We start from the raw sequence: 14,996 nt of genomic DNA, 5'->3' as shown, positions 1-14,996 counted from the left end.
ATTCTATGAGGGGTTAGCTGAAATGTGATCAATATATGGTCAATGCATCCTATGGAAGTACTTTCCTTACAAAGCATGAGAATGAGGCATGGACTCTCTTTGTGACCCTAGCTGAGAATTCTCAGTAGCATATCATTGCTGCTCATAAACCTTCCCAACCTTCTTCTTTCACTTCTAAGGGAGTTTATGAGTTAGCAGTAGGTCATTACCTCACACCTAGTCTGCACACCATCATTAAGAAAATTGATCAGGTCCTTTCCTTAGGACAACCACCTCAGCCGGCAGCATGTGAAGAGTTGTGCACCATATGCTCCGATCCATCTCATACCTGCTACACTTGCCCCCATGCACCTCCCACTCCTGAGTTCGTGCAGGAGGAAGTTAAGTCCATCCACAATTGGTACGATATGCCGACCAATGATCCATAATCCAATAAGTACAATCATAGGTGTAGTTGACATCTTAACTTCTCCTGGAGGTCAAAAGTTTTGGGTTTTCCAGCTCTATGACCTCAACAATCACTAACTCCATTACCTCCTCAACCATTTCAAAATTCAAATCAGCGAAATCCTTCTATGCTTGCTCCTTGTCATCAAGCTTTTCAACCACCACCACCTCCTTAGCAACCTCAATATGATCATTCTTGTCAAAAGGCGGTGTTGAAAGCCCTTAACGGTATCGAGGCAAATCATTAGATCGATTGGGAATTAATCCATTCCCACTCTCAGTCCATTGCAAAGCTAGAGGTCACCAAAGGCCAACTAGCTACATCCTTGAGTAGGTGGGACAAGGGTAAGTTGCCAAGTCATTCAACTTACCATGAGCAAGCCCAAACTATGACCACTTTTAGAAGGGGCAAGGAGGTAGATAACAGGGTCGGGGAGAAGTTGTACTTAGGTAAGGGTAAGGAGAAGATGAGGATAGATTCCATTGTTAAACCATGTACCCCCTCTTCTTCTAATCTGGCGAGTAATATCGTGATGCCTACCCCCTCCGATGAAGGAACATTGCCCCATTATATCCCTGTAGTACCTTATCCTGTAGCTCTTCACTCAAACTCCAAATCTAAGAAGGAAGTCCATGTAGAGTCCATGATGGACACATTTAAGCAAGTTAAGGTCAATTTTTTTCTTTTAGATGCAATCAAGCAAATGCCAACTTAAGCCAAATTTATCAAGGACCTATGCACCAAAAAGGTCAAATCTCGGGTGTACATGAACAAAAGAGTCTGGTTGATTGGGCATGTGAGCTCCATTATGTTTGGTCACACTCTCCTAAAGCTTAAGGACTCCATTGCTGCAACCATATCATGTGTCATTGGCGATTACACCATCGACAAGACTCTTTTAGATTTGGGAGCGAGCATGAACCTACTTCCCTACTCAATCTATATACAATTTGGATGGAAAATTGTGTGGATCTGGATATGATCAACAAGTGTGTTGAGGAAGTTGGCCCATCGATTCATTTGAAGGATTCCCTTGAGGCTATGCTTCAGTTTGATCACCCCCCTATTAGGTCTAGAGGACCCGTATGAGCACATTTCTACTATTTGTGACTCGACCTCTAGCCTAGAGAGAAGGCCTTTGATATATGTGAAGAGTGTTAGTGATGAACTAGTGAAGGAGATTCCTATTATCAAACATGGGTGAGTTCAACATGAGCATTTGTTGCGTTTGGCTGAAGACAGCAAACTTAGCGCTTTTGGGAGGTAACCATCTTGTTTTTTATTATTTTTCTTTTCCTTCGTGTCTTTAGGATATACATTATAGGGTGTGTTAGAGTCTAGAGTCCTTAGATTAGGTCTTTGTTTAGTGTCTTAGTCGACCTAGGTTCGACTAGGGCTTCCTTGGGTGCGGCTAGGTCCATCTCTTATGGTTTTCAATTGGAGAAATGTGACCTTCTTCATAAAATAGATCTACCAAGCCTCGACCAGCGAGCCCATCAAGTGCGACTAGGTTGACCATTCTAGCCCTTTAAGCCAAAAGAATTCAAAACTTTTCTAGAATAGGTCAACCATCATGCAACCATCACTCCTACTAGGTGTGACCTAGTTGAGTTTGTGTGTTACTATTGACAATTGAATTCTAGAATAGGTCGACCATCATGCGACCAACACTCCACCTTGGCCCAACTTGGTCGACAGCCCATTTTTCATATTAAGGTGGCGGTTGACCATCATGTAACTAGCACCACTCTAGTGTGACCTGGTTGAGACTGTAAAAAATGATTTAACTTCCCTTTCTCCCACAAAGCCTTAACTCCTCTATTCCTTGCTCTCTTCACACCCCCTCATCGCACCCACTTCCATACTTGGTCACCCAAGCCCCCTCGTGCTCCGACCACCTCCTGCGACCCTCACTGGCGTCTCTTCCACCTCTAGCGACCATCTCCAACCAGCCTCCTTCTTCCTTGGCCATGAATACCCCATTTGTGACAAGTGCTCTTGCACGTGAAGCTTCGTCTTTTAGTTTTCTTCCGTCATTCCACCTTTGTCTCTTCTTTCGAGGGGGGCCATTGCTATCTTGACATGCCATACTGATGCCTGGGCTACTTCTAAGTAGCCCTAGTCTTCTAGTGCTGTGACAAAAAGAAAGAGGGTTGAGAAACAACTCGTAGATGCGTCGGGCTCCAATTTTGATCGGAATCCTCTAGTTCAGCCGAAGAAAAAGGTTGAGCAGTGCAAAGAGAGCAGGCATAGAAGGTGTTGGAATTGGTGTACTGCCAAGGGGGGTGAATTGAAATTTTAAAACTTCTTCCTAGGTTAAATTATATATTAGTAATACATAACCTAAGGTCTGTCTAAGCAATCCCAGATGCACAGATAAGATATATGAGTTCTCGGTCGACCGAGGCCCTTTCAAACTTAAACTTTGGTTCTATTTTTTGAGCATAAGTTACCCTTGTTTGCATACTTATGACTTATAAGATAGAGAGGATTTTTCCAATTGACGTGCAGGGACTTTGGTTTGTTCAATTCTCGGTTGACCCGAATGTAAAGGCTGACACTTTCTACCATCCCCGGGCGTCCAAATACTTAGTTAAATTTTACCCTAGGCAACTGAATCATAATGTTCGACATACCAAACTTTATGATTTGGTCGCTCGGGGTAAAATTGAACTTAGTATTCAAGTGCCCAAGGACGGTAGAAAGTGTTAGCCTTTACGTTCGGTCGACTGAGAACAATATGTTCAATTTAGTTTTGGTCACCTGGGCCTTAGTCAATATGTTGACTTTCTACCAGGTCAGTCGACTGACGCATTTTCAATGCTTTAGGTTTGGTCGCCCGAAGCCCTTTCAAACTTAAACCTAGGTCCTGTTTGACTAAAGGTTTTCTGACGCCAGGTTTTTTAGGCTAAATTAAAAAGCCTAGACCTTAGAACGACCCTAGCTCCCTGCACATCACTTGGAAAAATCTCCTCTATCTTATAAATCATAAGTATGCAAACAGGGATAACTTATGCTTAAAAAACAAGTCCTAGGTTTAAGTTTGAAAGGGCTTCGGGTGACCGAACTTAACGTGTTGGAAACGCCTTGGTCGAGCAAACTGGTAGAAAGTCAACATATTGACTAAGTCCTGGGTGGCCAAACTGACTTTTTAATTTAGCCTAAAAAATCTGGCATCGGTCGACCAAAGTCTTTTCTATGGTCATTGATTTCCTTATGGGTATTTGAGCTTATAGTCCTACCATGCATACAGTGTATTAATTATTACAGACCTTTGATTATTACATACCCAAAATGAAAATATACTGCACTACAATACAACTTGAAACAAACAAGAAACTTCATGCTCTACTCCTTTGTAATTTTGTTGATTGCGCAAATGGTGTGCGCACTAAAATACTTTCCAGCTTCTAGTTCTTATATGTCATTTGTGCTTAAAAAAAAATGAACTTGTTCATACACTTACCACACAAATAAGATACTCTGATTTTTCATAATCAAAATAGGGATCAGACTCAAGTTCGGTCACACAGGCCTTAGTCAACATGTTGACTTTTTACTAGTTCGGTTGATGGAGGAGTTTTTAATGCGCTAGGTTTGGTCGCCCAAAGCCCTTTCAAACTTAAACCTAGGTCCTATTTTTTGAGCATAAGTTACCCCTATTTTTATACTTATAATTTATAAGATAGAAGAGCTTTTTCCAAGTGACGTGCAGGGACCTAAGGTCGTTCAATCAATATAAGGGCAACGACAAGAGGGTTCAGCATATGACCCTGGAGGACTGCGATTTCAAGCCTATGTACACATACCGGCTTGATGAGACCCAAGTCCATCCAAGAAAGAAATGTTGCACCGATGTCCTGGAAAAATGAAAAAATTGACCGCTACATGACCCCACCGGCAACCTTCTATTATCCATAGTTGGATCGGGAGTTCTACATGAACATTTAGCATGATCCCTCTACTGGCATTTGGACCATTGAGGTATAGGGGATTGCTTTTGAGCTGATGGCTGAGATGATTGATATAGCTTGGCCGCATGACGAGATCGATGACATTCCATGGCCATCTATCGATTCCATCGACGTAGACCATATCATCAGCCAGATGTTTCACGGCTCATATTCATATGGTGCCGGTTATGAGAGAGGGACACGCACAGCCCGAAATGGCCTCACGAATTATCTATTACTATTGGATCTTATTCTATAGTGCAATATTTGCTCTTTTGAGCACCATTCAAAGTGACGAGGCATCCATCTCCAGGTTCTATATGCGGTACATTGGGATATAGACATCGATATCCCAAAGTTGATATTAGAGGATATGCTTATATTCTACAAGAAGAGCGTGAAGCACCCTAGGAAGAAGAAGCCCCAGTCGGGGTCTGTGCAAGGCTAGCCGGCCTGAGAGCCTAAGAGGCCCCTAATCCGTATGCCCAACTCATCATGGTCATCTTGATGTCAAAGAAGATTAATCTGGGTGACCTCGACGTGCACTTACCGATTGGCGAGGCCACCAATGAGAAGACTTGGAGTTAGAGTCTTAGTTAGTAGCCACAACACGGTTGAGGGTGAATAGGTGGGCACCATTTGAGGGTGCCCTAGGGTTAGAGTTTGAAGTATCGCATTTTTATCTCAAGATCGAGAAGATACTACATCCTCCGATTCCTCCACCACCCCATGCTCCAAAGAAGAAGAAGAGGTTAGCAGACGTGCCCTCCACGTCTGCTGATGCCCCACCAGAGCCAGAGACACCTCCTCTAGCTTCCCCCACTATTGTGCCTCAAGTAGGGGATAACTTTGGTTTACTTCGTCAAGACTTCCTGAGCTTCGCTTCAAAGATGCAGCATAAGCTATCTGCATCTCGAGTCTAGATGAGCCAAAGATTTTGGGTTATCTTTGACTTTCTTCGTGTCTGCTTCTTGTACATGACCGAGACATTCATTTTTCTAGGTTTTGCAGATCCACCGCCTCCACCTGTGACCATTGAGCCCCTAGCTACTGCTACTACCCTTGGGCCCTCATCATTTCCAGTTCTTTCATCCTTAGTTACGTGGCCTACCCCTCTCGTGAGCCTAGTTGTTATGGTCGACATCGCCTCCTCCAGTGTGAGCAATACAATCGGTCATCATGACGAGGCTACCACATCTGCTACTACTTCTGTGGGTGAGGCAGAGTCCCCTGTGAGTCTTCCTGCACCTGCTGTTGCACCACCCACAAAGCCTGTTTCTTTTGTGTCGTTCTCGATTACAACCACTGCGCCTCCGAAGGTGGAGAGTGTCATCCCAGACCCTCCTTCGAGAGTTCCTCTGACAACTGCTCTCATTCTTACCATCAATGTCCCAGAGCACCCTTCGACGCCCCTTGCTATAGCAAGGCTGACATCACCACCTGCCCCTTCCATATAATGCATGATAGAGCACGTAGTAAGCGACATGGCAGTTGAGTCTTCCATTTTTCCTGCCGCTAGCGATTATGAGGATGATGTGGGCGTTGCTAGCGTGCCTTCTTATGTCAATAGCAGATCTGAGGATGATGTCACTGTTGTTCGCACACCTTCTAATGATTCTAGAGGTTCGGGGATTGGCTACTCTGATAATGGAGCTGATGGATTTACTAAGGATGAGTGTTGATTGCACCACCCCCTCTATTTTGTCATTGTATTTCTACTGTGATATATTGTACTATTGATTTTTTGGTATCTTCTGTTTGTTTCGAGTCACCATGACTACTATTTCGGTTGTATTGTTGCTTTCCATGTATCTATTATCAGAATGTATTGCTCGATTGATAAACAAATATATGGTGATTTTCCTTTTGTCTTTATGTGCTGTGTACTGATGTTTCTTTCTTGTATGCAGGATTTATGCTAGGTGCATTCTTGTGCAGGTACACTTGTTTTTCTCACATCACCGTGCAGTGCTTCCCTCCCCTACCTTCTAGATGATTTCTTTCTCTACTTCAATGGGGACACTGAGGTCTTAAGTTGGGGGCTGTTGGGTTAGGAAGGCACTACACGTTGCATATAGGGCACATGTAGGCCATATTTTTTAAATTTCAGTGAACGATATATGCAGTAATCCATGTTAACACAACTTATTCCCTTCACATAGTTTTATATAGCATTTTTGTTACAACTTTATCTTGTATCTGTTAAATGGCTTTATTATGATCACTAAAGATGAATTGAGTTGTTCATGCATACTTTTTTGAGGTGTAGTTAGTATTCCTTTTTGGAAACATGATGAGAGTTAATTGTTAGTTCATTAGTTTTAATGTTGTTATATAAGTTTTGGTATTTACATAGTATATTACAAGGCTTAGTCACACTTACACATGATTCATTTCATTTAGGTCTCCTTATGAGGACTGAGAGAACAACTGTGGTGACTATGACACCTCTGTGAGGATTTTGTTGAGTCTTTCATTTTTTTTTTTGTAATTGTTATTTACATGAACTCTGAGTTCACGAAACTCAACCATTCTTCTTAGGATACTCTTTTCATGCTAGTCTCTGTATTTGCATTTGCTATCCTAGAAGTGATTTCTAGTGGGGAGATATAAACCTAGGTCTTGTAATCTACTCAAGATGTGAATATTAAGCCACTCTTAGAGATGAGCACAATTCATAAACTTTCTTTTCGAGTTTAGTTCCCTATCGGTAGCACGAAGACAATATAAACTTGTATTGATTTTCCTTACTGGCCATGAAAGATAAAAACAAAGAAAAGAAAATTGATGAGAAAAATAGAAAGAAAAAGAGAAAATGATGAAAAAATAATAATATAGATTTCTGCTCCAAAAACAAAATAAAGAATAAAAAGTTGATGAAAATAGAATGGCCAAGCCAGGGACACCACATTCCTGCAACTATCAAGCTTCTTTGGGTGTTTCAATGCATATAAATGGATCTACGTGTGGTTTATGAATTATCGATCTAGGGTGGTCTTAGTAGTATATGGCGAGTAGGTGAGAAGGCGAGAGGGTGAAGGACCTGACACCTCGATATTAGGCTAGATTCCATTCTCCTGAGACTAGTTCACTCCATTTTCTTCGTCGGTTCTTCGATGTATGTGAGATGTTTGACCATGCATGTTTTTCCTCACATAGAGGAGTGACCCCATTTTTGTGAGTGTTTTTGGGAGTATACCAGTGAGGTTGAGTCAAGAAAACCATTATGAATATGAATTGCTGATTGATTCTCTGAAGCTTATGATATCTTCATAGATATATCTTGTTAAGGCAAGTATGGGTAATTTCCTTTCAAGTTGTCTTTATAATGGAGTTATTTGTAGAGAGGCTTGTTTTTAATGATGCTATATGTCTGTGTGTCAAGTAGTATGGGTGTGTTACTTGTTTGAGTTTAATTGATATTTGCTGAGATAGGTGTTTGTGGGTATCACCCTAGAAACCCTCACAAGACTATAACTCGTCCACTATTGTCACATAGTGGTTCAAAGCCTTATTGAATACGATAAATGCAATCGTATTTCCCGTGAAAGAGGAGTGTTGACCTTATAGGTCACGCCCGGTTTTGATAATGACAAATACTTGTATTTGATGCATATTTGAGGATATGTGCAGGTATAATATTGGCTGGTCAAATGATGGCACAAGGAGTAGAGGTTGAAGGCCCTATAGATCCTATTAATGTTGTATTTAAATTGTTTATTTTTTATGGGTCTATAATAGTAAATAGGTTCTTGGGCTGTAATAACTATATGCATCACCTGCATGGTATAATAGGTAAGCTCAAATGAAAAAAGGCTTAGAATGACCTTAGGACACTCACACATGCACATATATGTATGGCTAAATGAATAGGGTGATCACATAAGTGAAAACGACTAAAATTCACTAAAGTTGCATATTCGGTCGACTGTACTGCTCAAGTACAATATCACCCCGTCGACCAAATCGGGATCAGCCTTCGGTATATTCCTTCTAGTCGACTGAACTCCTTAAAAGTCAACACTTTGACCACCCGGTTGACTAAGCTCAAATTGTAAACCAACTACCTGGTCGACTGAACTATGTAGTTCAAATCCTCCCGATCAACCGAACCATGCTAAAAAGGAAAATCACCCTAGAACCTCCATGTCCAGTCGATCAAACTTGTAGTTCAATTTATACCCAGTCGATCGAACTTGCACTAACTCGATCACTCGAACCTGCTTTGGTCGACCGGCGCTCTCAAGTTGCCCCATTATTTTTACCGTGGTTAAAATATTTAAACAGGGTTAACTTGGTTAAATTGTATTAAAACTTTTTTAATTATTCCCTATGTGTCCTGGACAGCTTTAATCAAGCGGAAGTCTATATATACCCCTTCATTTGGAATTATTAGTATCAGATCGATTAGCAAACTTGATTAGTGATTTTTTCTCTCAATTCCAAAATCATTCTCTTTCACTTTCAAGTATCTTACACTCATACTTACCTTGCTATATTGCCAAAAATCCGTTTGTAAGTTTAATTTGAGTGTTCTTGTTCTATAGGTTTGCTCTCTCAATTTGTGTTTGTTTGATATTATTATTATTTTTTTAGAGCAAGACCTCAAGTTTTCTTAGGGGACTTAATTAATAAGTAATTCCTAAGAATACTTCACTTGAGCTTTTGAGTATTGCATTATCATTGCAATATCTTAAGAAGTTCTTATTCGATTTTGGTTGCTAAAATACTATCAAATCATTTTCAAATATCTAGTGTATTTCATTTTGGGAAATCTTTGAAGAGATATTTGTTTATGTGATAAAGATCTGTGTTGCAATATTCCTTGAGTAATATTATTTGTTGAATACAAAGATCAAATCCTTTTTGCAATTAAAATCTATACATCTCTTGAGCTTTATACGTTGAGAAAAACTATTCGTTGAGATATCTGAAGTGTTGCAAATATCTTTGTTTGAGCATTGTGATTGAATATATTGTGTGATACAAAGATCATATTATTTGCACTCTCACGCACTAATTACAATGCTTGTATAAATATTTGAGAGTAGACATCTGACACCACATTGAGCTTACTTCATTATATCATTCGGTGGTGTATGCGATTGCTTAGATTGGGTACACATTTGCTTTACATGAAAGCATAATCACTGTACCAACCTCATTATAGTGAACATACTGTTGTGTTTTCAGGCGTGGCCTGAGGGGGCAGTAATCCAACCCGGTAAGGATTGGTTGTAAAGGTTGAGGTCAACCCTATGGTAATTAACTTGGTTTGTTTAGGCACCGCTCCACCCGTTTAAGTGAGCAAGTATAGTGGTAATCCTTGTGCTTGTTAGCCAATGTAGGGACGTAGGCAATTTGCCCAACCTCGATAACATTTCTGCATGTCACTTTCCTTTACTTCTTTCCAGTGCATGCGTAGTTAATTTAATTTAGTGATTTAATTTCTGGTACATATTATAATTGATTTACTTTACTTGTATTAGATTGACCATAAGGTTGTGAATATACTGCTATTTGGTTATTGACCTAGGGGATTATTTTTAAAAGTACCAATTTACCCCCCCTCTTGGGATCACGGTAAAGCTAACAATTGGTATTAGAGCCATGCAGCATAGACTAGTAGTTATTTTGCAAAAGATATTATATGGCACATAACTCCGTGACCCCTTTACTTGAGGGACCAACTTCCACATGACCTCCGAATTTCAGTGGTGTTAATTACACCTTATGGAAACAGGGGATGCACATCTACCTCCAAAATACAGATTGGAAGGTGTGGAGGATCGTCTATAAGGGAAATTATGTTCCTATGAAAATAGAGGGCACAACTAGAGTTCCTAAAATTGAGGAAGAATATGATGATGATGATGATATGGAAGTTGTTAGTTTGAATGCCACTGCTATGAACATTTTGTACTGTAGTCTAGATGTAAATGAGTTTAATAGAATAATGACATGTTCTACTGCAAAAGAAATCTGATATAAGTTATAAGTCACATATAAGGGTACTAGGGATGTGAAAGATAGTAGAATAGATATGCTGACTAGTGAGTATGAGGCCTTTAGGATGAATGTAAGTGAGTCCATTTAGAGCATGTACACTAGATTCGCATACATCATAAACTCACTGGATGCATTAGGTAAGACCTATCCCACATATGAGATGATTAGAAAGATCCTAAGAGGCTTGCCTCCTATTTGGGATGCCAAGGCTGCGACCATTGCTGAGGGTAGAGACCTTAAGGCCATGACTCTAGATGAATTAATAGGTTCTCTGATCACCTATGAATTAGCTATAAATAAGAGACTCAATGAACATAATAGGGCGAAGAAAGTGACTGCATTGAAAACCTCCACTAACACATCTAGTGAATGCAATGAACCTGACACTGATGATGATATGACAATGCTAACTAGAAAATTTAGCAGATTCTTCAGGAAGAATAGAAAGCCATACAAAAAATATAGGAAGTCTACATCTGAGAAGGGAGAGTCTAGCAAAAGAAAAGAAAAATCAAATGGTCCCACATGTTACAATTGCAACAAAGTCAAGCACATCAAATCAGACTACCCACTACTGAAAAAAAAGGCTAATAAAAAGAAGAAAGTCATGAAAGCAAGCACTTCATGGGATAAATTGAGCAGCAGTGACTCAGACTCAGACCGCAGCGACTCAGAGGTTGATAATATATGCCTGATGGCGCATGGTGATGAGGTATCGTCCTTTTGTTCCTTATCTTCATACTGTTCATCTGATGATTGTGATTCTGATTGCATGCCTACGTTTAAAGAATTACAATTTGTGCATATTCGTGTATCTAAACTATTAAATAAAAAGACCAAAGAAAATGATGATTTAAAAAAGAAATGTGAAAATTGGTCAAAATTGTTTTGAATTGCAAAAACCTCTCATGTTTCAATTTTAAAAGAAAAAGATGTGACCTTGCTGAGCTTGAGAGGAAATTGGAAGATAGCTCCAAAAGTATTTTTAAATTCATCGAGGGCAAACACAATTTTGAAAAACTACTTGGTGCCCAAAGAAATTCTTTAAGTAAAGAGGGTCTAGGTTTTAATGGTGTTGAAAATGTTAGACAACCTGATCTTTACATGGGACATTTCACACGTGAATCAAAATCTTAAGTCCCTCCTAAAGATCCTAAGTGTAGAATGAAATGTTTTAAATGCAATCAAATTGGTCATATTCCATTTGATTGTCCACTTAGGAATAAGCATGTAAAAATTAGAAGTGTATGGGTAGTTAAAGGTGATCCAGCTACTAACCCCCAAGGACCCAACAAAATTTGGGGACCAGCATCAATTACTTAGTCTATTTTGTGGGTATGTTTAAGTTCGTCCTCCTTCAAGGACAGATGGTACTTGGATAGTGGGTGCTCACAACATATGACCGGTGACAAGGGAAAATTCGCGTCACTCATTCCCAAGGATGGAGGATACGTTCGGCGACAATGCAAAAGGACACATCATCGGCGTAGGTAAGGTTGGTAAGGATCCTTCCCTTACTATTGATAATGTTTTATTGGTTGGTGGACTGAAACATAATTTATAGAGCATAAGTCAATTGTGTGATAAAGGATATAAGGTATCCTTTGAAAATGATAAATGCATAGTTGAAAATAAATCAAATCACATAGTGCTTTTTACTGCAGATCGCTATGAAGATGTTTATACTACTTCTTTTGATAACTTAGCATCACAACAAGTAACTTGGTTTTCTGCTATAAATCAAGTTAGTTGGTTATGACATAGGCGCTTTGGACACTTTAGCATGGACTTATTGTCAAAACTTGTTAGAAAAGAATTAGTAAAAGGCTTGCCTAAAATGTCATTTGTAAAAGACAAAATCTGTGATGCATGCCAGATGCATAAGCAAACAAAATCTAGTTTTAAGAAAAATAAATTTATATCCACCACTAGACCACTTGAAATGCTTCACTTGGATTTGTTTGGTCCTAATTCTATGCAAAGTCTTGGTGGTAAATCATATGCTTTTGTCATTGTTGATGACTTTTTCTAGATTCACGTGGGTGTTATTTCTTTCACATAAAAATGAATCATGTGAATAGTTTACCAAGCTTTGTAGGAGAATTCAAAATGAAAAATGCTATAAGATAACTCATATAAGAAGTGATAGAGACACTGAATTCAAGAATGACGGCATAGAAAATTATTGTGACCTAAAGGGTATATCACATAACTTTTCTGCACCTAGGACCCCTCAACAAAACAGTGTAGTAGAAAGAAAGAATAGGTCGATCATTACAAGAAATGGGTAGAACTATGCTGAATGAACACAACTTACCTAAATATTTTTGGGCCAAGGCCATAAATACTGCTTGTTGTTTCATGAATAGGGTGTTGATTAGACCGTCAATTAATAAAACCCCTTATGAATTGTGGAACAACCATAAACCTAGTATTTCCGATTTTTATGTTTTTGGTTGTAAATGTTTTGTGCTTAAAGATAATGAACATCTAGGAAAATTTGACTCTAAATTTGATGAAGACATTTTCCTAAGCTATGCTTTTAATAGTAAAGCATATAGAGTCAATAAAAGAACATTGACTGTCATTGAATCTATCCATGTTGTGTTTGATGAATCTAATCAATTTTCTAAGAAAAATGATGAAGATGATATTGATATTAGAAAATGCTTAGATAAATTGTCTATTGAAAACAATACGAGTGAAAATTTAGAAGTAAATGATAAATCATCTGAAGATAATGATAATGGGAATGAAATTCAAGAGTTGCCTAGAGATTGAAAATTTATTAGGAACCATCCTATAGATCAAATCATAGGTGAACCATCCCGTGGCGTAGCCACAAGATTCTCCTTGAAAAACCTAGTGAGTCATCATGCTTCCTTGTCCCAAGAAGAACCTAAAAGTATTAAGGAAGCTATAGAAGATGAGTCTTGGGTGATGTCCAAGCAAGAAGAACTTAATCAATTTGAAAGAAGCAAAGTATGGATCCTAGTTCCTAGGCCTAATGATCATACAATTATTGAAACCAAATGGGTATATAGAAATAAGAAAGATGAGAATTGGGTGGTAACTGGAAATAAACTTAGACTAGTTACCTAAGGTTATAATCAGGAGGAGGAGATCGACTTTGATGAAACATATGCTCCTGTTGCTACGTTAGAAGTCATTCGTATGCTACTTGCTTATGCCGCTTTTAAAAATTTTAAATTATTTCAAATGGATGTTAAAAGCACTTTTCTAAATGGCTATACTAATGAGGAGGTATATGTAGAACAACCACCCGGATTTGAAAATCATAAATATTCAGATCATGTTTACCGGTTGTCTAAGGCCTTGTATAGATTGAAACAAGCTCCTAGAGCTTGGTATGAGAGGCTTAGTGGTTTTCTGCTAGAAAATGGTTTTACCCGTGACAAGATTGACACTACACTTTTCATCAAATCCAAAAATGATGATATACTCCTTGTTCAAATTTATGTGGACGATATCATTTTTGGAGCCACTAATGATGAGTTGTGTAATGAGTTTGCCAAATGCATGCAAAGTGAATTTGAAATGAGCATGATGGGTGAACTTAGTTTCTTCTTAGGGCTGCAAATTAAACAAGCTGAATATGGAACTTTCATATGGCAATCTAAATATGTCAGGGACTTGCAAAAGAAATTTAATATGGAAGATTGTAAAATTCTTGGTACCCCTATGAGTTCTTCCATTAAACTTGATAAAGATAAGCAAGGAATCTCTATTGATGTAAAATTGTATCGTGGCATGATTAGGAGTTTTCTATATCTCACTGCTAGTAGGCATAATATCATATTTAGTGTGTGTATCTGTGCTAGGTTTCAGGCTGCTCCTAAGGAATCCCAATTATTAGCTGTTAAACGAATCCTTAGGTATCTAAGTGGAACTATAGAGTTAGGCTTATGGTACCCTAAGCATACTACCTTTGAGATTGTGAGTTATACTGATGCTGACTTTGCCGATAGTAAGGTTGATAGAAAGAGTACCAGCGGCACTTGCCACTATTTAGGACAATCTCTCCTTTCTTGGTTCTCCAAGAATCAAAACTCAGTTGCCTTATCCACTGCTGAACCCGAATATATTGCGATTGGCAGTTGTTGTGCTCAAACTCTTTATATGAAACAACATCTCATGGATTTTGGATTGCACTATGATACAGTACCAATTAAATGTGATAATACTAGTGCAATCAACATCTCTAAAAATCATATCTCACATTCACAAACTAAACACATTGAAATTAGACATCACTTCCTTCGTGATCATGTGTAGAAAGAGGATATGACTTTTAAGTTTGTATGCATCAATGAACAGTGGGTAGACATTTTCACTAAACCACTTTCAGAAGATACGTTCATTCAAATTAGACGTGAATTATGTCTAATGCACTGTAGAGAGGCTCCCTAGATATTTCATAGCTTGCACAAATTTAGGGGGAGCTCTCAAATAAGTTTACGAGTCTAACTACAACTAATATAATTGTTGAGATCTTGTATTGGCTTAGAGTTTGTGAAACTTGATTATTGTTTGTGATGCATAATTTTCATATCTACTGCCAAATC

Source organism: Malania oleifera, chromosome 4 (assembly GCF_029873635.1).
Source record: "Malania oleifera isolate guangnan ecotype guangnan chromosome 4, ASM2987363v1, whole genome shotgun sequence".
NCBI lineage: Eukaryota > Viridiplantae > Streptophyta > Magnoliopsida > Santalales > Ximeniaceae > Malania > Malania oleifera.
Note: the sequence above shows the minus strand (reverse complement) of the source record.